At 44.1% G+C, this 22,607-nt stretch overlaps 1 long non-coding RNA gene across 13 annotated transcripts in view; it reads left to right on the plus strand.

Annotated features, from left to right (window-relative positions):
• Positions 1-22,607, plus strand: part of LOC307181276 — a 2,057,065-nt gene that overhangs the window by 1,000,671 nt on the left and 1,033,787 nt on the right. The gene's annotated exons all lie outside the window — the stretch shown is intronic.

The following is a 22,607-nucleotide window of genomic DNA, read 5'->3' on the forward strand; positions in this document are numbered from 1 at the left end:
GTTTGTGAATTACAGTGCCCCTGAGCTCCTTTCTTCAACTTGCTTTCTTGTGAGCTGGCCGCAACACCGCAGGATGGCTTCAGGCCCTAATCTGGTTCCGGCACGGCACGCTGAGCCTTTGGTTATTTCCTCTTCCTGGTGGGAAATGAGAGTTAAATTTGCCCGTCCAGACACCTCCAGCTAGCCTCTCATTGGTTCTCGCTATTCCTGTTCATCTTCCGCAGAAATTGCAAACTGGGCCAAACAGGAGGTTAAAGGCGCTGACTCTCCAAGTGGGGAGAGTGTTAGTAAAGCGTCTGGAATGTTGCACCCGAGTACCAGGGGAGGAAAACTGAGACATATTTGAACACGTCTCCCGATCACATGGTTGATCATACTCTAGGTTCCACATGCATGTTTTAGCTGAAGGAAGAATACCTTAAACCTGGGTAGTTGAAACCCGTGGAATGGGTACCATGCAATATGACTTCAAAGGGTCTTCATTTGATCACCGAACCTCTCCAATCCTATCACTGCTGCGTTTATGCCCCTGTACACATGCTTGATTCTCTTTTGGAGACATAGCAATCCATAGGTTTTAAGATACTTACAAGTCAGGTACTTTCTTAGGCGTTTAATATGCGGTGTTGAGTTCATTTCGTTGAGCAAGGAGTAGCTCTTGTCTATTCCATATTTCACTTAAGGAACTTTATCTGTGCTCATTTCAATCTCTCATTTTATGCAGCACCCCAACTCCCCTTTACCCTTAAGCAAGAATAAGTTGGTTTTCTAAATTTGAGAACCTGTTCTGTTCTGTAATTCAGTTCCTGTGTAGCCAAGTTTACATTCCGTGTATTACTGATATCTTATGATGTTTCTTTTTCTGTGTGACTTATTTCAGTTAGAATCATCATACCTGAATCCACTCATTGTGCTGCTAAGGGCCTGATGACACAGATTTCATTGCTGTGTGATATTGCTTTGTAAGTAAATACCACAACTTCTTTATCCATTTTTCACTTTCTGCGATGTTGAACTTGTACTGTAAACGAGGTTCTTGTAAACAGAGCCGTTCCAAACTTTGGGGTGGCTGTGTCTTTTTGATTTTAATTTCCCTAAGCTATAGGACCATAAGTGGAAGTGCCCTTGACTCTGTTGCTTTGTTTTTTAGATGTTTTAGGAAACACCATACACTTCTCCCGAGTGCCTCTTGGCAATTTACATCCCGCCCATCAGCATAACAAGGCTCCCAGTTCTCCATGGCCTGTCCTGCCTTTCTGGATTTTACACTTTTTTCAGATGGCCCTTTTGACCGGGGGGAAGTGAGACTTCATTGTAGTGCAGATTTCCTTTGCAAGCTTGCTTGGTTGGCCAAAAAGTGCGTATGCGTTTTTTCCTGAATATATTCAGGAAAAAACGCATATGCCCTTTTTGGCCAAGTGCATCATTGTGGACGTTCTGCCTCTTTTCCTATGCTTTCAATGCAATTCCAGTCTACCTCCTGAAATCGGTTTCCTGCAATTCTGCCCCGCTTTCAAGTCCTCTTGGCAGCCTTACTTCAGTCTATTTTTGGACGATAGCTGTCATTTATAACTCTGCAGGTTTGTGAATTACAGTGCCCCTGAGCTCCTTTCTTCAACTTGCTTTCTTGTGACCTGGCCGCAACACCGCAGGATGGCTTCAGGCCCTAATCTGGTTCCGGCACGGCACGCTGAGCCTTTGGTTATTTCCTCTTCCTGGTGGGAAATGAGAGTTAAATTTGCCCGTCCAGACACCTCCAGCTAGTCTCTCATTGGGTCTCGCTATTCCTGTTCATCTTCCGCAGAAATTGCAAACTGGGCCAAACAGGAGGTTAAAGGCGCTGACTCTCCAAGTGGGGAGAGTGTTAGTAAAGTGTCTGGAATGTTGCACCCGAGTACCAGGGGAGGAAAACTGAGACATATTTGAACACGTCTCCTGATCACATGGTTGATCATACTTGCGTTCCACATGCATGTTTTAGCTGAAGGAAGAATACCTTAAACCTGCAGAGTTGAAACCCGTGGAATGGGTACCATGCAATATGACTTCAAAGGGTCTTCATTTGCACACCGAACCTCTCCAATCCTATCACTGCTGCGTTTATGCCCCTGTACACATGCTTGATTCTCTTTCGGAGACATAGCAATCCATAGGTTTTAAGATACTTACTAGTCAGGTACATTCTTAGGCGTTTAATATGGGGTGTTGAGTCCATTTCGTTGAGCAAGGAGTAGCTCTTGTCTATTCCATATTTGACTTAAGGAACTTTATCTGTGCTCATTTCAATCTCTGGTTTTATGCAGCACCCCAACTCACCTTTACCCTTAAGCAAGCATAAGTTGGTTTTCTAAATTTGAGACCCTGTTCTGTTCTGTAATTCAGTTCCTGTGTAGCCAAGTTTACATTCCGTGTATTACTGATATCTTATGATGTTTCTTTTTCTGTGTGACTTATTTCAGTTAGAATCATCATACCTGAATCCACTCATTGTGATGCTAAGGGCCTGATGACATAGATTTCATTGCTGAGTGATATTGCTTTGTAAGTAAATACCACAACTTCTTTATCCATTTTTCACTTTCTGCGATGTTGAACTTGTACTGTAAACGAGGTTCTTGTAAACAGAGGCGTCCCAAACTTTGGGGTGGCTGTGTCTTTTTGATTTTAATTTCCCTAAGCTATAGAACCATAAGTGGCAGTGCCGTAGGCTCTGTTGCTTTGTTTTTTAGATGTTTCAGGAAACACCATACACTTCTCCCGAGTGTCTGTTGGCAATTTACATCCCGCCCATCAGCATAACAAGGCTCCCAGTTCTCCATGGCCTGTCCTGCCTTTCTGGATTTTACACTTTTTTTCAGATGGCCCTTTTGACCGGGGAGAAGTGAGACTTCATTGTAGTGCAGATTTCCTTTGCAAGCTTGCTTGGTTGGCCAAAAAGGGCGTATGCGTTTTTTCCTGAATATATTCAGGAAAAAACGCATACGCCCTTTTTGGCCAAGTGCATCATTGTGGACGTTCTGCCTCTTTTCCTATGCTTTCAATGCAATTCCCGTCTACCTCCTGAAATCGGTTTCCTGCAATTCTGCCCCGCTTTCAAGTCCTCTTGGCAGCCTTACTTCAGTCTATTTTTGGACGATAGCTGTCATTTATAACACTGCAGGTTTGTGAATTACAGTGCCCCTGAGCTCCTTTCTTCAACTTGCTTTCTTGTGACCTGGCCGCAACACCGCAGGATGGCTTCAGGCCCTAATCTGGTTCCGGCACGGCACGCTGAGCCTTTGGTTATTTCCTCTTCCTGGTGGGAAATGAGAGTTAAATTTGCCCGTCCAGACACCTCCAGCTAGTCTCTCATTGGTTCTCGCTATTCCTGTTCATCTTCCGCAGAAATTGCAAACTGGGCCAAACAGGAGGTTAAAGGCGCTGACTCTCCAAGTGGGGAGAGTGTTAGTAAAGCGTCTGGAATGTTGCACCCGAGTACCAGGGGAGGAAAACTGAGACATATTTGAACACGTCTCCCGTTCACATGGTTGATCATACTTGGGTTCCACATGCATGTTTTAGCTGAAGGAAGAATACCTTAAACCTGGAGAGTTGAGACCCGTGTAATGGGTACCATGCAATATGACTTCAAAGGGTCTTCATTTGCTCACCGAACCTCTCCAATCCTATCACTGCTGCGTTTATGCCCCTGTACTCATGCTTGATTCTCTTTCGGAGACATAGCAATCCATAGGTTTTACGATACTTACTAGTGAGGTACATTCTTAGGCATTTAATAAGCGGTGTTGAGTCCATTTCGTTGAGCAAGGAGTAGCTCTTGTCTATTCCATATTTGACTTAAGGAACTTTATCTGTGCTCATTTCAATCTCTGGTTTTATGCAGCACCCCAACTCACCTTTACCCTTAAGCAAGCATAAGTTGGTTTTCTAAATTTGAGACCCTGTTCTGTTCTGGAATTCAGTTCCTGTGTAGCCAAGTTTACATTCCGTGTATTAGTGATATCTTTTTATGTTTCTTTTTCTGTGTGACTTATTTCAGTTAGAATCATCGTACCTGAATCCACTCATTATGCTGCTACGGGCCTGATGACATAGATTTCATTGCTGAGTGATACTGCATTGTACGTAAGTACCACAAGTTCTTTATCCATTTTTCACTTTCTGTGATATTGAACTTGTACGGTAAACGAGGTTCTTGTAAACAGAGGCGTCCCAAATTTTGGGGTGGCTGTGTCTTTTTGATTTTAATTTCCCTAAGCTATAGGACCATAAGTGGAAGTGCCGTAGGCTCAGTTGCTTTGTTTTTTAGATGTTTCAGGAAACACCATACACTTCTCCCGAGTGTTTGTTGGCAATTTACATCCCGCCCTTCAGCAGAACAAGGCTCCCAGTTGTCCATGTCCTGTCCTGCCTTTCTGGATTTTACACTTTTTTCAGATGGCCCTTTTGACCGGGGGGAAGTGAGACTTCATTGTAGTGCAGATTTCCTTTGCAAGCTTGCTTGGTTGGCCAAAAAGGGCGTATGCGTTTTTTCCTGAATATATTCAGGAAAAAACGCCTACGCCCTTTTTGGCCAAGTGCATCATTGTGGACGTTCTGCCTCTTTTCCTATGCTTTCAATGCAATTCTAGACTACCTCCTGAAATTGGTTTCCTGCAATGCTGCCCCGCTTTCAAGTCCTCTTGGCAGCCTTACTTCAGTCTATTTTTGGACGATAGCTGTCATTTATAACTCTGCAGGTTTGTGAATTACAGTGCCCCTGATCTCCTTTCTTCAACTCGCTTTCTTGTGACCTGGCCACAACACCGCAGGATGGCTTCAGGCCCTAATCTGGTTCTGGCACGGCACGCTGAGCCTTTGGTTATTTCCTCTTCCTGGTGGGAAGTGAGAGTTAAATTTGCCCGTCCAGACACCTCCAGCTAGTCTCTCATTGGTTCTCGCTATTCCTGTTCATCTTCCGCAGAAATTGCAAACTGGGCCAAACAGGAGGTTAAAGGGACTGACTCTCCAAGTCGGGAGAGTGTTAGTAAAGCGTCTGGAATGTTGCACCCGAGTACCAGGGTACGAAAACTGAGACATATTTGAACACGTCTCCCGATCACATGGTTGATCATACTCTGGGTTCCACATGCATGTTTTAGCTGAAGGAAGAATACCTTAAACCTGGGTAGTTGAAACCCGTGGAATGGGTACCATGCAATATGACTTCAAAGGGTCTTCATTTGCTCACCGAACCTCTCCAATCCTATCACTGCTGCGTTTATGCCCCTGTACACATGCTTGATTCTCTATCGGAGACATAGCAATCCATAGGTTTTAAGATAGTTACTAGTCATGTACATTCTTAGGCGTTTAATATGGGGTGTTGAGTCCATTTCGTTGAGCAAGGAGTAGCTCTTGTCTATTCCATATTTGGCTTAAGGAACTTTATCTGTGCTCATTTCAATCTCTGGTTTTATGCAGCACCCCAACTCACCTTTCCCCTTAAGCAAGCATAATTTGGTTTTCTAAATTTGAGACCCTGTTCTGTTCTGTAATTCAGTTCCTGTGTAGCCAAGTTTACATTCCGTGTATTACTGATATCTTATGATGTTTCTTTTTCTGTGTGACTTATTTCAGTTAGAATCATCATACCTGAATCCACTCATTGTGCTGCTAAGGGCCTGATGACACAGATTTCATTGCTGTGTGATATTGCTTTGTAAGTAAATACCACAACTTCTTTATCCATTTTTCACTTTCTGCGATGTTGAACTTGAATGTAAACGAGGTTCTTGTAAACAGAGCCGTTCCAAACTTTGGGGTGGCTGTGTCTTTTTGATTTTAATTTCCCTAATCTATAGGACCGTAAGTGGAAGTGCCCTAGGTTCTGTTGCTTTGTTTTTTAGATGTTTCAGGAAACACCATACACTTCTCCCGAGTGGTTGTTGGCAATTTACATCCCGCCCATCAGCATAACAAGGCTCCCAGTTCTCCATGGCCTGTCCTGCCTTTCTGGATTTTACACTTTATTCAGATGGCCCTTTTGACCGGGGGGAAGTGAGACTTCATTGTAGTGCAGATTTCCTTTGCAAGCTTGCTTGGTTGGCCAAAAAGGGCGTATGCGTTTTTTCCTGAATATATTCAGGAAAAAACGCATACGCCCTTTTTGGCCAAGTGCATCATTGTGGACGTTCTGCCTCTTTTCCTATGCTTTCAATGCAATTGCAGTCTACCTCCTGAAATCGGTTTCCTGCAATTCTGCCCCGCTTTCAAGTCCTCTTGGCAGCCTTACTTCAGTCTATTTTTGGACGATAGCTGTCATTTATAACTCTGCAGGTTTGTGAATTACAGTGCCCCTGAGCTCCTTTCTTCAACTCGCTTTCTTTTGAGCTGGCCGCAACACCGCAGGATGGCTTCAGGCCCTAATCTGGTTCCGGTACGGCACGCTGAGCCTTTGGTTATTTCCTCTTCCTGGTGGGAAATGAGAGTTAAATTTGCACGTCCAGACACCTCCAGCTAGCCTCTCATTGGTTCTCGCTATTCCTGTTCATCTTCCGCAGAAATTGCAAACTGGGCCAAACAGGAGGTTAAAGGGACTGACTCTCCAAGTGGGGAGAGTGTTAGTAAAGCGTCTGGAATGTTGCACCCGAGTACCAGGGGAGGAAAACTGAGACATATTTGAACACGTCTCCCGATCACATGGTTGATCATACTCTGGGTTCCACATGCATGTTTTAGCTGAAGGAAGAATACCTAAAATCTGTGTAGTTGACACCCGTGGAATGAATACCATGCAATATGACTTCAAAGGTCTTCATTTGCTCACTGAATCTCTCCAATCCTATCACTGCTGCGTTTATGCCCCTGTACACATGCTTGATTCTCTTTCGGTGACATAGCAATCTATAGGTTTTAAGATACTTACTAGTCAGGTACATTCTTAGGCGTTTAATATGCGGTGTTGAGTCCACTTCGTTGAGCAAGGAGTAGCTCTTGTCTATTCCATATTTGGCTTAAGGAACTTTGTGCTCATTTCAATCTCTGGTTTTATGCAGCACCCCAACTCACCTTTCCCCTTAAGCAAGCATAAGTTGGTTTTCTAAATTTGAGACCCTGTTCTGTTCTGTAATTCAGTTCCTGTGTAGCCAAGTTTACATTCCGTGTATTACTGATATCTTATGATGTTTCTTTTTCTGTGTGACTTATTTCAGTTAGAATCACCATACCCGAATCCACTCATTATGCTGCTACGGGCCTGGTGACATAGATTTCATTGCTGAGTGATATTGCTTTGTACATGAGTACCACAACTTCTTTATCCATTTTTCACTTTCTGTGATATTGAACTTGTACGGTAAACGAGGTTCTTGTAAACAGAGGCGTCCCAAACTTTGGGGTGGCTGTGTCTTTTTGATTTTAATTTCCCTAAGCTATAGGACCATAAGTGGAAGTGCACTAGGCTCTGTTGCTTTGTTTTTTAGATGTTTCAGGAAACACCATATACTTCTCCGGAGTGGCTGTTGGCAATTTACATCCCGCCCATCAGCATAACAAGGCTCCCAGTTCTCCATGTCCTGTCCTGCCTTTCTGGATTTTACACTTTTTTCAGATGGCCCTTTTGACCGGGGGGAAGTGAGACTTCTTTGTAGTGCAGATTTCCTTTGCAAGCTTGCTTGGTTGGCCAAAAAGGGCGTATGCGTTTTTTCCTGAATATATTCAGGAAAAAACGCATACGCACTTTTTGGCCAAGTGCATCATTGTGGACGTTCTGCCTCTTTACCTATGCTTTCAATGCAATTCCAGTCTACCTCCTGAAATCGGTTTCCTGCAATTCTGCCCCACTTTCAAGTCCTCTTGGCAGCCTTACTTCAGTCTATTTTTGGACGATAGCTGTCATTTATAACTCTGCAGGTTTGTGAATTACAGTGCCCCTGAGCTCCTTTCTTCAACTCGCTTTCTTTTGAGCTGGCCGCAACACCGCAGGATGGCTTCAGGCCCTAATCTGGTTCCGGTACGGCACGCTGAGCCTTTGGTTATTTCCTCTTCCTGGTGGGAAATGAGAGTTAAATTTGCCCGTCCAGACACCTCCAGCTAGCCTCTCATTGGTTCTCGCTATTCCTGTTCATCTTCCGCAGAAATTGCAAACTGGGCCAAACAGGAGGTTAAAGGGACTGACTCTCCAAGTGGGGAGAGTGTTAGTAAAGCGTCTGGAATGTTGCACCCGAGTACCAGGGGAGGAAAACTGAGACATATTTGAACACGTCTCCCGATCACATGGTTGATCATACTCTGGGTTCCACATGCATGTTTTAGCTGAAGGAAGAATACCTAAAACCTGGGTAGTTGAAACCCGTGGAATGGGTACCATGCAATATGACTTCAAAGGGTCTTCATTTGCTCACCGAACCTCTCCAATCCTATCACTGCTGCGTTTATGCCCCTGTACACATGCTTGATTCTCTTTCGGAGACATAGCAATCCCTAGGTTTTAAGATACTTACTAGTCCGGTACATTCTTAGGCCTTTAATATGCGGTGTTGAGTCCATTTCGTTGAGCAAGGAGTAGCTCTTGTCTATTCCATATTTGGCTTAAGGAACTTTATCTGTGCTCATTTCAATCTCTGGTTTTATGCAGCACCCCAACTCACCTTTCCCCTTAAGCAAGCATAAGTTGGTTTTCTAAATTTGAGACCCTGTTCTGTTCTGTAATTCAGTTCCTGTGTAGCCAAGTTTACATTCCGTGTATTACTGATATCTTATGATGTTTCTTTTTCTGTGTGACTTATTTCAGTTAGAATCATCATACCTGAATCCACTCACTGTGCTGCTAAGGGCCTGATGACACAGATTTCATTGCTGAGTGATATTGCTTTGTAAGTAAATACCACAACTTTTTTATCCATTTTTCACTTTCTGCGATGTTGAACTTGTACTGTAAACGAGGTTCTTGTAAACAGAGCCGTTCCAAACTTTGGGGTGGCTGTGTCTTTTTGATTTTAAATTCCCTAAGCTATAGGACCATAAGTGGAAGTGCCCTAGGCTCTGTTGCTTTGTTTTTTAGATGTTTCAGGAAACACCATACACTTCTCCCAAGTGGTTGTTGGCAATTTACATCCCGCCCTTCAGCAGAACAAGGCTCCCAGTTCTCCATGGCCTGTCCTGCCTTTCTGGATTTTACACTTTTCTCAGATGGCCCTTTTGACCGGGGGGAAGTGAGACTTCATTGTAGTGCAGATTTCCTTTGCAAGCTTGCTTGGTTGGCCAAAAAGGGCGTATGCGTTTTTTCCTGAATATATTCAGGAAAAAACGCATACGCCCTTTTTGGCCAAGTGCATCATTGTGGACGTTCTGCCTCTTTTCCTATGCTTTCAATGCAATTCCAGTCTACCTCCTGAAATCGGTTTCCTGCAATTCTGCCCCGCTTTCAAGTCCTCTTGGCAGCCTTACTTCAGTCTATTTTTGGACGATAGCTGTCATTTATAACTCTGCAGGTTTGTGAATTACAGTGCCCCTGAGCTCCTTTCTTCAACTCGCTTTCTTTTGAGCTGGCCGCAACACCGCAGGATGGCTTCAGGCCCTAATCTGGTTCCGGCACGGCACGCTGAGCCTTTGGTTATTTCCTCTTCCTGGTGGGAAATGAGAGTTAAATTTGCCCGTCCAGACACCTCCAGCTAGCCTCTCATTGGTTCTCGCTATTCTTGTTCGTCTTCCGCAGAAATTGCAAACTGGGCCAAACAGGAGGTTAAAGGCGCTGATTCTCCAAGTGGGGAGAGTGTTAGTAAAGCATCTGGAATGTTGCACCCGAGTACCAGGGGAGGAAAACTGAGACATATTTGAACACGTTTCCCGTTCACATGGTTGATCATACTTGGGTTCCACATGCATGTTTTAGCTGAAGGAAGAATATCTTAAACCTGGAGAGTTGAGACCCGTGTAATGGGGACCATGCAATATGACTTCAAAGGGTCTTCATTTGCTCACCGAACCTCTCCAATCCTATCACTGCTGCGTTTATGCCCCTGTACACACGCTTGATTCTCTTTCGGAGACATAGCAATCCATAGGTTTTAAGATACTTACTAGTCAGGTACATTCTTAGGCGTTTAATATGCGGTGTTGAGTCCATTTCGTTGAGCAAGGAGTAGCTCTTGTCTATTCCATATTTGGCTTAAGGAACTTTATCTGTGCTCATTTCAATCTCTGGTTTTATGCAGCACCCCAACTCACCTTTCCCCTTAAGCAAGCATAAGTTGGTTTTCTAAATTTGAGACCCTGTTCTGTTCTGTAATTCAGTTCCTGTGTAGCCAAGTTTACATTCCGTGTATTACTGATATCTTATGATGTTTCTTTTTCTGTGTGACTTATTTCAGTTAGAATCATCATACCTGAATCCACTCATTGTGCTGCTAAGGGCCTGATGACACAGATTTCATTGCTGAGTGATATTGCTTTGTAAGTAAATACCACAACTTCTTTATCCATTTTTCACTTTCTGCGATGTTGAACTTGTACTGTAAACGAGGTTCTTGTAAACAGAGCCGTTCCAAACTTTGGGGTGGTTGTGTCTTTTTGATTTTAATTTCCCTAAGCTATAGGACCATAAGTGGAAGTGCCCTAGGTTCTGTTGCTTTGTTTTTTAGATGTTTCAGGAAACACCATACACTTCTCCCAAGTGGTTGTTGGCAATTTACGTCCCGCCCATCAGCATAACAAGGCTCCCAGTACTCCATGGCCTGTCCTGCCTTTCTGGATTTTACACTTTTTTCAGAGGGCCCTTTTGACCGGGGGGAAGTGAGACTTCATTGTAGTGCAGATTTCCTTTGCAAGCTTGCTTGGTTGGCCAAAAAGGGCGTATGCGTTTTTTCCTGAATATATTCAGGAAAAAACGCATACGCCCTTTTCGGCCAAGTGCATCATTGTGGACGTTCGGCCTCTTTTCCTATGCTTTCAATGCAATTCCAGTCTACCTCCTGAAATCGGTTTCCTGCAATTCTGCCCCGCTTTCAAGTCCTCTTGGCAGCCTTACTTCAGTCTATTTTTGGACGATAGCTGTCATTTATAACTCTGCAGGTTTGTGAATTACAGTGCCCCTGAGCTCCTTTCTTCAACTCGCTTTCTTGTGAGCTGGCCGCAACACCGCAGGATGGCTTCAGGCCCTAATCTGGTTCCGGCACGGCACGCTGAGCCTTTGGTTATTTCCTCTTCCTGGTGGGAAATGAGAGTTAAATTTGCCCGTCCAGACACCTCCAGCTAGCCTCTCATTGGTTCTCACTATTCCTGTTCATCTTCCGCAGAAATTGCAAACTGGGCCAAACAGGAGGTTAAAGACACTGACTCTCCAAGTCGGGAGAGTGTTAGTAAAGCGTCTGGAATGTTGCACCCGAGTACCAGGGTACGAAAACTGAGACATATTTGAACACGTCTCCCGATCACATGGTTGATCATACTCTGGGTTCCACATGCATGTTTTAGCTGAAGGAAGAATACCTAAAACCTGGGTAGTTGAAACCCGTGGAATGGGTACCATGCAATATGACTTCAAAGGGTCTTCATTTGCTCACCGAACCTCTCCAATCCTATCACTGCTGCGTTTATGCCCCTGTACACATGCTTGATTCTCTTTCGGAGACATAGCAATCCATAGGTTTTAAGATACTTACTAGTCCGGTACATTCTTAGGCGTTTAATATGCGGTGTTGAGTCCATTTCGTTGAGCAAGGAGTAGCTCTTGTCTATTCCATATTTGACTTAAGGAACTTTATCTGTGCTCATTTCAATCTCTGGTTTTATGCAGCACACCAATTCACCTTTCCCCTTAAGCAAGCATAAGTTGGTTTTCGAAATTTGAGACCCTGTTCTGTTCTGTAATTCAGTTCCTGTGTAGCCAAGTTTACATTCCGTGTATTACTGATATCTTATGATGTTTCTTTTTCTGTGTGACTTATTTCAGTTAGAATCATCATACCTGAATCCACTCATTGTGCTGCTAAGGGCCTGATGACACAGATTTCATTGCTGAGTGATATTGCTTTGTAAGTAAATACCACAACTTCTTTATCCATTTTTCACTTTCTGCGATGTTGAACTTGTACTGTAAACGAGGTTCTTGTAAACAGAGGCGTCCCAAACTTTGGGGTGGCTGTGTCTTTTTGATTTTAATTTCCCTAAGCTATAGGACCATAAGTGGAAGTGCCCTAGGCTCTGTTGCTTTGTTTTTTAGATGTTTCAGGAAACACCATACACTTCTCCCGAGTGGTTGTTGGCAATTTACATCCCGCCCATCAGCATAACAAGGCTCCCAGTTCTCCATGGCCTGTCCTGCCTTTCTGGATTTTACACTTTTTTCAGATGTCCCTTTTGACCAGGAGGAAGTGAGACTTCATTGTAGTGCAGATTTCCTTTGCAAGCTTGCTTGGTTGGCCAAAAATGGCGTATGCGTTTTTTCCTGAATATATTCAGGAAAAAACGCATACGCCCTTTTTGGCCAAGTGCATCATTGTGGACGTTCTGTCTCTTTTCCTATACTTTCAATGCAATTCCAGTCTACCTCCTGAAATCGGTTTCCTGCAATTCTGCCCCGCTTTCAAGTCCTCTTGGCAGCCTTACTTCAGTCTATTTTTGGACGATAGCTGTCATTTATAACTCTGCAGGTTTGTGAATTACAGTGCCCCTGAGCTCCTTTCTTCAACTCGCTTTCTTGTGAGCTGGCCGCAACACCGCAGGATGGCTTCAGGCCCTAATCTGGTTCTGGCACGGCACGCTGAGCCTTTGGTTAATTCCTCTTCCTGGTGGGAAATGAGAGTTAAATTTGCCCGTCCAGACACCTCCAGCTAGTCTCTCATTGGTTCTCGCTATTCCTGTTCATCTTCCGCAGAAATTGCAAACTGGGCCAGACAGGAGGTTAAAGACACTGACTCTCCAAGTCGGGAGAGTGTTAGTAAAGCGTCTGGAATGTTGCACCCGAGTACCAGGGTACGAAAACTGAGACATATTTGAACACGTCTCCCGATCACATGGTTGATCATACTCTGGGTTCCACATGCATGTTTTAGCTGAAGGAAGAATACCTAAAACCTGGGTAGTTGAAACCCGTGGAATGGGTACCATGCAATATGACTTCAAAGGGTCTTCATTTGCTCACCGAACCTCTCCAATCCTATCACTGCTGCGTTTATGCCCCTGTACACACGCTTGATTCTCTTTCGGAGACATAGCAATCCATAGGTTTTAAGATACTTACTAGTCCGGTACATTCTTAGGCGTTTAATATGCGGTGTTGAGTCCATTTCGTTGAGCAAGGAGTAGCTCTTGTCTATTCCATATTTGGCTTAAGGAACTTTATCTGTGCTCATTTCAATCTCTGGTTTTATGCAGCACCCCAATTCACCTTTCCCCTTAAGCAAGCATAAGTTGGTTTTCGAAATTTGAGACCCTGTTCTGTTCTGTAATTCAGTTCCTGTGTAGCCAAGTTTACATTCCGTGTATTACTGATATCTTATGATGTTTCTTTTTCTGTGTGACTTATTTCAGTTAGAATCATCATACCTGAATCCACTCATTGTGCTGCTAAGGGCCTGATGACACAGATTTCATTGCTGAGTGATATTGCTTTGTAAGTAAATACCACAACTTCTTTATCCATTTTTCACTTTCTGCGATGTTGAACTTGTACTGTAAACGAGGTTCTTGTAAACAGAGGCGTCCCAAACTTTGGGGTGGCTGTGTCTTTTTGATTTTAATTTCCCTAAGCTATAGGACCATAAGTGGAAGTGCCCTAGGCTCTGTTGCTTTGTTTTTTAGATGTTTCAGGAAACACCATACACTTCTCCCGAGTGGTTGTTGGCAATTTACATCCCGCCCATCAGCATAACAAGGCTCCCAGTTCTCCATGGCCTGTCCTGCCTTTCTGGATTTTACACTTTTTTCAGATGTCCCTTTTGACCGGGAGGAAGTGAGACTTCATTGTAGTGCAGATTTCCTTTGCAAGCTTGCTTGGTTGGCCAAAAATGGCGTATGCGTTTTTTCCTGAATATATTCAGGAAAAAACGCATACGCCCTTTTTGGCCAAGTGCATCATTGTGGACGTTCTGTCTCTTTTCCTATACTTTCAATGCAATTCCAGTCTACCTCCTGAAATCGGTTTCCTGCAATTCTGCCCCGCTTTCAAGTCCTCTTGGCAGCCTTACTTCAGTCTATTTTTGGACGATAGCTGTCATTTATAACTCTGCAGGTTTGTGAATTACAGTGCCCCTGAGCTCCTTTCTTCAACTCGCTTTCTTGTGAGCTGGCCGCAACACCGCAGGATGGCTTCAGGCCCTAATCTGGTTCTGGCACGGCACGCTGAGCCTTTGGTTAATTCCTCTTCCTGGTGGGAAATGAGAGTTAAATTTGCCCGTCCAGACACCTCCAGCTAGTCTCTCATTGGTTCTCGCTATTCCTGTTCATCTTCCGCAGAAATTGCAAACTGGGCCAAACAGGAGGTTAAAGACACTGACTCTCCAAGTCGGGAGAGTGTTAGTAAAGCGTCTGGAATGTTGCACCCGAGTACCAGGGTACGAAAACTGAGACATATTTGAACACGTCTCCCGATCACATGGTTGATCATACTCTGGGTTCCACATGCATGTTTTAGCTGAAGGAAGAATACCTAAAACCTGGGTAGTTGAAACCCGTGGAATGGGTACCATGCAATATGACTTCAAAGGGTCTTCATTTGCTCACCGAACCTCTCCAATCCTATCACTGCTGCGTTTATGCCCCTGTACACACGCTTGATTCTCTTTCGGAGACATAGCAATCCATAGGTTTTAAGATACTTACTAGTCCGGTACATTCTTAGGCGTTTAATATGCGGTGTTGAGTCCATTTCGTTGAGCAAGGAGTAGCTCTTGTCTATTCCATATTTGGCTTAAGGAACTTTATCTGTGCTCATTTCAATCTCTGGTTTTATGCAGCACCCCAATTCACCTTTCCCCTTAAGCAAGCATAAGTTGGTTTTCGAAATTTGAGACCCTGTTCTGTTCTGTAATTCAGTTCCTGTGTAGCCAAGTTTACATTCCGTGTATTACTGATATCTTATGATGTTTCTTTTTCTGTGTGACTTATTTCAGTTAGAATCATCATACCTGAATCCACTCATTGTGCTGCTAAGGGCCTGATGACACAGATTTCATTGCTGAGTGATATTGCTTTGTAAGTAAATACCACAACTTCTTTATCCATTTTTCACTTTCTGCGATGTTGAACTTGTACTGTAAACGAGGTTCTTGTAAACAGAGGCGTCCCAAACGTTGGGGTGGCTGTGTCTTTTTGATTTTAATTTCCCTAAGCTATAGGACCATAAGTGGAAGTGCCCTAGGCTCTGTTGCTTTGTTTTTTAGATGTTTCAGGAAACACCATACACTTCTGCCGAGTGGTTGTTGGCAATTTACATCCCGCCCATCAGCATAACAAGGCTCCCAGTTCTCCATGGCCTGTCCTGCCTTTCTGTATTTTACACTTTTTTCAGATGGCCCTTTTGACCGGGAGGAAGTGAGACTTCATTGTAGTGCAGATTTCCTTTGCAAGCTTGCTTGGTTGGCCAAAAAGGGCGTATGCGTTTTTTCCTGAATATATTCAGGAAAAAACGCATACGCCCTTTTTGGCCAAGTGCATCATTGTGGACGTTCTGCCTCTTTTCCTATACTTTCAATGCAATTCCAGTCTACCTCCTGAAATCGGTTTCCTGCAATTCTGCCCCGCTTTCAAGTCCTCTTGGCAGCCTTACTTCAGTCTATTTTTGGACGATAGCTGTCATTTATAACTCTGCAGGTTTGTGAATTACAGTGCCCCTGAGCTCCTTTGTTCAACTTGCTTTCTTGTGACCTGGCCGCAACACCGCAGGATGGCTTCAGGCCCTAATCTGGTTCCGGCTCGGCACGCTGAGCCTCTGGTTATTTCCTCTTCCTGGTGGGAAATGAGAGTTAAATTTGCCCGTCCAGACACCTCCAGCTAGTCTCTCATTGGTTCTCGCTATTCCTGTTCATCTTCCGCAGAAATTGCAAACTGGGCCAAACAGGAGGTTAAAGGCGCTGACTCTCCAAGTGGGGAGAGTGTTAGTAAAGCGTCTGGAATGTTGCACCCGAGTACCAGGGGAGGAAAACTGAGACATATTTGAACACGTCTCCCGATCACATGGTTGATCATACTCTGGGTTCCACATGCATGTTTTAGCTGAAGGAAGAATACCTAAAACCTGGGTAGTTGAAACCCGTGGAATGGGTACCATGCAATATGACTTCAAAGGGTCTTCATTTGCTCACCGAACCTCTCCAATCCTATCACTGCTGCGTTTATGCCCCTGTACACATGCTTGATTCTCTTTCGGAGACATAGCAATCCCTAGGTTTTAAGATACTTACTAGTCAGGTACATTCTTAGGCCTTTAATATGCGGTGTTGAGTCCATTTCGTTGAGCAAGGAGTAGCTCTTGTCTATTCCATATTTGGCTTAAGGAACTTTATCTGTGCTCATTTCAATCTCTGGTTTTATGCAGCACCCCAACTCACCTTTCCCCTTAAGCAAGCATAAGTTGGTTTTCTAAATTTGAGACCCTGTTCTGTTCTGTAATTCAGTTCCTGTGTAGCCAAGTTTACATTCCGTGTATTACTGATATCTTATGATGTTTCTTTTTCTGTGTGACTTATTTCAGTTAGAATCATCATACCTGAATCCACTCACTGTGCTGCTAAGGGCCTGATGACACAGATTTCATTGCTGAGTGATATTGCTTTGTAAGTAAATACCACAACTTTTTTATCCATTTTTCACTTTCTGCGATGTTGAACTTGTACTGTAAACGAGGTTCTTGTAAAGAGAGCCGTTCCAAACTTTGGGGTGGCTGTGTCTTTTTGATTTTAAATTCCCTAAGCTATAGGACCATAAGTGGAAGTGCCCTAGGCTCTGTTGCTTTGTTTTTTAGATGTTTCAGGAAACACCATACACTTCTCCCGAGTGGTTGTTGGCAATTTACATCCCGCCCTTCAGCATAACAAGGCTCCCAGTTCTCCATGGCCTGTCCTGCCTTTCTGGATTTTACACTTTTCTCAGATGGCCCTTTTGACCGGGGGGAAGTGAGACTTCATTGTAGTGCAGATTTCCTTTGCAAGCTTGCTTGGTTGGCCAAAAAGGGCGTATGCGTTTTTTCCTGAATATATTCAGGAAAAAACGCATACGCCCTTTTTGGCCAAGTGCATCATTGTGGACCTTCTGCCTCTTTTCCTATGCTTTCAATGCAATTCCAGTCTACCTCTTGAAATCGGTTTCCTGCAATTCTGCCCCGCTTTCAAGTCCTCTTGGCAGCCTTACTTCAGTCTATTTTTGGACGATAGCTGTCATTTATAACTCCGCAGGTTTGTGAATTACAGTGCCCCTGAGCTCCTTTCTTCAACTCGCTTTCTTTTGAGCTGGCCGCAACACCGCAGGATGGCTTCAGGCCCTAATCTGGTTCCGGCACGGCACGCTGAGCCTTTGGTTATTTCCTCTTCCTGGTGGGAAATGAGAGTTAAATTTGCCCGTCCAGACACCTCCAGCTAGCCTCTCATTGGTTCTCGCTATTCTTGTTCGTCTTCCGCAGAAATTGCAAACTGGGCCAAACAGGAGGTTAAAGGCGCTGACTCTCCAAGTGGGGAGAGTGTTAGTAAAGCATCTGGAATGTTGCACCCGAGTACCAGGGGAGGAAAACTGAGACATATTTGAACACGTTTCCCGTTCACATGGTTGATCATACTTGGGTTCCACATGCATGTTTTAGCTGAAGGAAGGATACCTTAAACCTGGAGAGTTGAGACCCGTGTAATGGGGACCATGCAATATGACTTCAAAGGGTCTTCATTTGCTCACCGAACCTCTCCAATCCTATCACTGCTGCGTTTATGCCCCTGTACACACGCTTGATTCTCTTTCGGAGACATAGCAATCCATAGGTTTTAAGATACTTACTAGTCAGGTACATTCTTAGGCGTTTAATATGCGGTGTTGAGTCCATTTCGTTGAGCAAGGAGTAGCTCTTGTCTATTCCATATTTGGCTTAAGGAACTTTATCTGTGCTCATTTCAATCTCTGGTTTTATGCAGCACCCCAACTCACCTTTCCCCTTAAGCAAGCATAAGTTGGTTTTCTAAATTTGAGACCCTGTTCTGTTCTGTAATTCAGTTCCTGTGTAGCCAAGTTTACATTCCGTGTATTACTGATATCTTATGATGTTTCTTTTTCTGTGTGACTTATTTCAGTTAGAATCATCATACCTGAATCCACTCATTGTGCTGCTAAGGGCCTGATGACACAGATTTCATTGCTGAGTGATATTGCTTTGTAAGTAAATACCACAACTTCTTTATCCATTTTTCACTTTCTGCGATGTTGAACTTGTACTGTAAACGAGGTTCTTGTAAACAGAGCCGTTCCAAACTTTGGGGTGGCTGTGTCTTTTTGATTTTAATTTCCCTAAGCTATAGGACCATAAGTGGAAGTGCCCTAGGTTCTGTTGCTTTGTTTTTTAGATGTTTCAGGAAACACCATACACTTCTCCCAAGTGGTTGTTGGCAATTTACTTCCCGCCCATCAGCATAACAAGGCTCCCAGTACTCCATGGCCTGTCCTGCCTTTCTGGATTTTACACTTTTTTCAGAGGGCCCTTTTGACCGGGGGGAAGTGAGACTTCATTGTAGTGCAGATTTCCTTTGCAAGCTTGCTTGGTTGGCCAAAAAGGGCGTATGCGTTTTTCCCTGAATATATTCAGGAAAAAACGCATACGCCCTTTTCGGCCAAGTGCATCATTGTGGACGTTCGGCCTCTTTTCCTATGCTTTCAATGCAATTCCAGTCTACCTCCTGAAATCGGTTTCCTGCAATTCTGCCCCGCTTTCAAGTCCTCTTGGCAGCCTTACTTCAGTCTATTTTTGGACGATAGCTGTCATTTATAACTCTGCAGGTTTGTGAATTACAGTGCCCCTGAGCTCCTTTCTTCAACTCGCTTTCTTGTGAGCTGGCTGCAACACCGCAGGATGGCTTCAGGCCCTAATCTGGTTCCGGCACGGCACACTGAGCCTTTGGTTATTTCCTCTTCCTGGTGGGAAATGAGAGTTAAATTTGCCCGTCCAGACACCTCCAGCTAGCCTCTCATTGGTTCTCGCTATTCCTGTTCATCTTCCGCAGAAATTGCAAACTGGGCCAAACAGGAGGTTAAAGGGACTGACTCTCCAAGTGGGGAGAGTGTTAGTAAAGCATCTGGAATGTTGCACCCGAGTACCAGGGGAGGAAAACTGAGACATATTTGAACACGTCTCCCGTTCACATGGTTGATCATACTTGGGTTCCACATGTATGTTTTAGCTGAAGGAAGAATACCTAAAACCTGGGTAGTTGAAACCCGTGGAATGGGTACCATGCAATATGACTTCAAAGGGTCTTCATTTGCTCACCGAACCTCTCCAATCCTATCACTGCTGCGTTTATGCCCCTGTACACATGCTTGATTCTCTTTCGGAGACATAGCAATCCATAGGTTTTAAGATACTTACTAGTCAGGTACATTCTTCGGCGTTTAATATGCAGTGTTGAGTCCATTTCGTTGAGCAAGGAGTAGCTCTTGTCTATTCCATATTTGGCTTAAGGAACTTTATCTGTGCTCATTTCAATCTCTGGTTTTATGCAGCACCCCAACTCACCTTTCCCCTTAAGCAAGCATACGTTGGTTTTCTAAATTTGAGACCCTGTTCTGTTCTGTAATTCATTTCCTGTGTAGCCAAGTTTACATTCCGTGTATTACTGATATCTTATGATGTTTCTTTTTCTGTGTGACTTATTTCAGTGAGAATCATCATACCTGAATCCACTCATTGTGCTGCTAAGGGCCTGATGACACAGATTTCATTGCTGCGTGATATTGCTTTGTAAGTAAATACCACAACTTCTTTATCCATTTTTCACTTTCTGCGATGTTGAACTTGTACTGTAAACGAGGTTCTTGTAAACAGAGGCGTCCCAAACTTTGGGGTGGCTGTGTCTTTTTGATTTTAATTTCCCTAAGCTATAGGACCATAAGTGGAAGTGCCCTAGGCTCTGTTGCTTTGTTTTTTAGATGTTTCAGGAAACACCATACACTTCTCCCGAGTGGTTGTTGGCAATTTACATCCCGCCCATCAGCATAACAAGGCTCCCAGTTCTCCATGGCCTGTCCTGCCTTTCTGGATTTTACACTTTTTTCAGATGGCCCTTTTGACCGGGGGGAAGTGAGACTTCATTGTAGTGCAGATTTCCTTTGCAAGCTTGCTTGGTTGGCCAAAAAGGGCGTATGCGTTTTTTCCTGAATGCATTCAGGAAAAAACGCATACGCCCTTTTTGGCCAAGTACATCATTGTGGACATTCGGCCTCTTTTCCTATGCTTTCAATGCAATTCCAGTCTACCTCCTGAAATCGGTTTCCTGCAATTCTGCCCCGCTTTCAAGTCCTCTTGGCAGCCTTACTTCAGTCTATTTTTGGACGATAGCTGTCATTTATAACTCTGCAGGTTTGTGAATTACAGTGCCCCTGAGCTCCTTTCTTCAACTCGCTTTCTTGTGACCTGGCCGCAACACCGCAGGATGGCTTCAGGCCCTAATCTGGTTCCGGCACGGCACGCTGAGCCTTTGGTTAATTCCTCTTCCTGGTGGGAAATGAGAGTTAAATTTGCCCGTCCAGACACCTCCAGCTAGTCTCTCATTGGTTCTCGCTATTCCTGTTCATCTTCCGCAGAAATTGCAAACTGGGGCAAACAGGAGGTTAAAGGCACTGACTGACCAAGTAGGGAGAGTGTGAGTAAAGCGTCTGGAATGTTGCACCCGAGTACCAGGGGAGGAAAACTGAGACATATTTGAACACGTCTCCCGATCACATGGTTGATCATACTCTAGGTTCCACATGCATGTTTTAGCTGAAGGAAGAATACCTTAAACCAGGGTAGTTGAAACCCGTGGAATGGGTACCATGCAATATGACTTCAAAGGGTCTTCATTTGCTCACTGAACCTCTCCAATCCTATCACTGCTGCGTTTATGCCCCTGTACAAATGCTTGATTCTCTTTCGGAGACATAGCAATCCATAGGTTTTAAGATACTTACAAGTCAGGTACATTCTTAGGCGTTTAATATGGGGTGTTGAGTCCATTTCGTTGAGCAAGGAGTAGCTCTTGTCTATTCCATATTTGGCTTAAGGAACTTTATCTGTGCTCATTTCAATCTCTGGTTTTATGCAGCACCCCAACTCACCTTTCCCCTTAAGCAAGCATAAGTTGCTTTTCTAAATTTGAGACCCTGTTCTGTTCTGTAATTCAGTTCCTGTGTAGCCAAGTTTACATTCCGTGTATTACTGATATCTTATGATGTTTCTTTTTCTGTGTGACTTATTTCAGTGAGAATCATCATACCTGAATCCACTCATTGTGCTGCTAAGGGCCTGATGACACAGATTTCATTGCTGCGTGATATTGCTTTGTAAGTAAATACCACAACTTCTTTATCCATTTTTCACTTTCTGCAATGTTGAACTTGTACTGTAAACGAGGTTCTTGTAAACAGAGGCGTCCCAAACTTTGGGGTGGCTGTGTCTTTTTGATTTTAATTTCCCTAAGCTATAGGACCATAAGTGGAAGTGCCCTAGGCTCTGTTGCTTTGTTTTTTAGATGTTTCAGGAAACACCATACACTTCTCCCGAGTGGTTGTTGGCAATTTACATCCCGCCCATCAGCATAACAAGGCTCCCAGTTCTCCATGGCCTGTCCTGCCTTTCTGGATTTTACACTTTTTTCAGATGGCCCTTTTGACCGGGGGGAAGTGAGACTTCATTGTAGTGCAGATTTCCTTTGCAAGCTTGCTTGGTTGGCCAAAAAGGGCGTATGCGTTTTTTCCTGAATATATTCAGGAAAAAACGCATACGCCCTTTTTGGCCAAGTGCATCATTGTGGACGTTCTGCCTCTTTTCCTATGCTTTCAATGCAATTCCAGTCTACCACCTGAAATCGGTTTCCTGCAATTCTGCCCCGCTTTCAAGTCCTCTTGGCAGCCTTACTTCAGTCTATTTTTGGACGATAGCTGTCATTTATAACTCTGCAGGTTTGTGAATTACAGTGCCCCTGAGCTCCTTTCTTCAACTCGCTTTCTTGTGAGCTGGCCGCAACACCGCAGGATGGCTTCAGGCCCTAATCTGGTTGTGGCACGGCACGCTGAGCCTTTGGTTAATTCCTCTTCCTGGTGGGAAATGAGAGTTAAATTTGCCCGTCCAGACACCTCCAGCTAGTCTCTCATTGGTTCTCGCTATTCCTGTTCATCTTCCGCAGAAATTGCAAACTGGGCCAAACAGGAGGTTAAAGACACTGACTCTCCAAGTCGGGAGAGTGTTAGTAAAGCGTCTGGAATGTTGCACCCGAGTACCAGGGTACGAAAACTGAGACATATTTGAACACGTCTCCCGATCACATGGTTGATCATACTCTGGGTTCCACATGCATGTTTTAGCTGAAGGAAGAATACCTAAAACCTGGGTAGTTGAAACCCGTGGAATGGGTACCATGCAATATGACTTCAAAGGGTCTTCATTTGCTCACCGAACC

This window comes from Stenella coeruleoalba (genome assembly GCF_951394435.1).
Source record: "Stenella coeruleoalba genome assembly, contig: scaffold_52, whole genome shotgun sequence".
In the NCBI taxonomy this organism is placed as follows: Eukaryota; Metazoa; Chordata; class Mammalia; order Artiodactyla; family Delphinidae; genus Stenella; species Stenella coeruleoalba.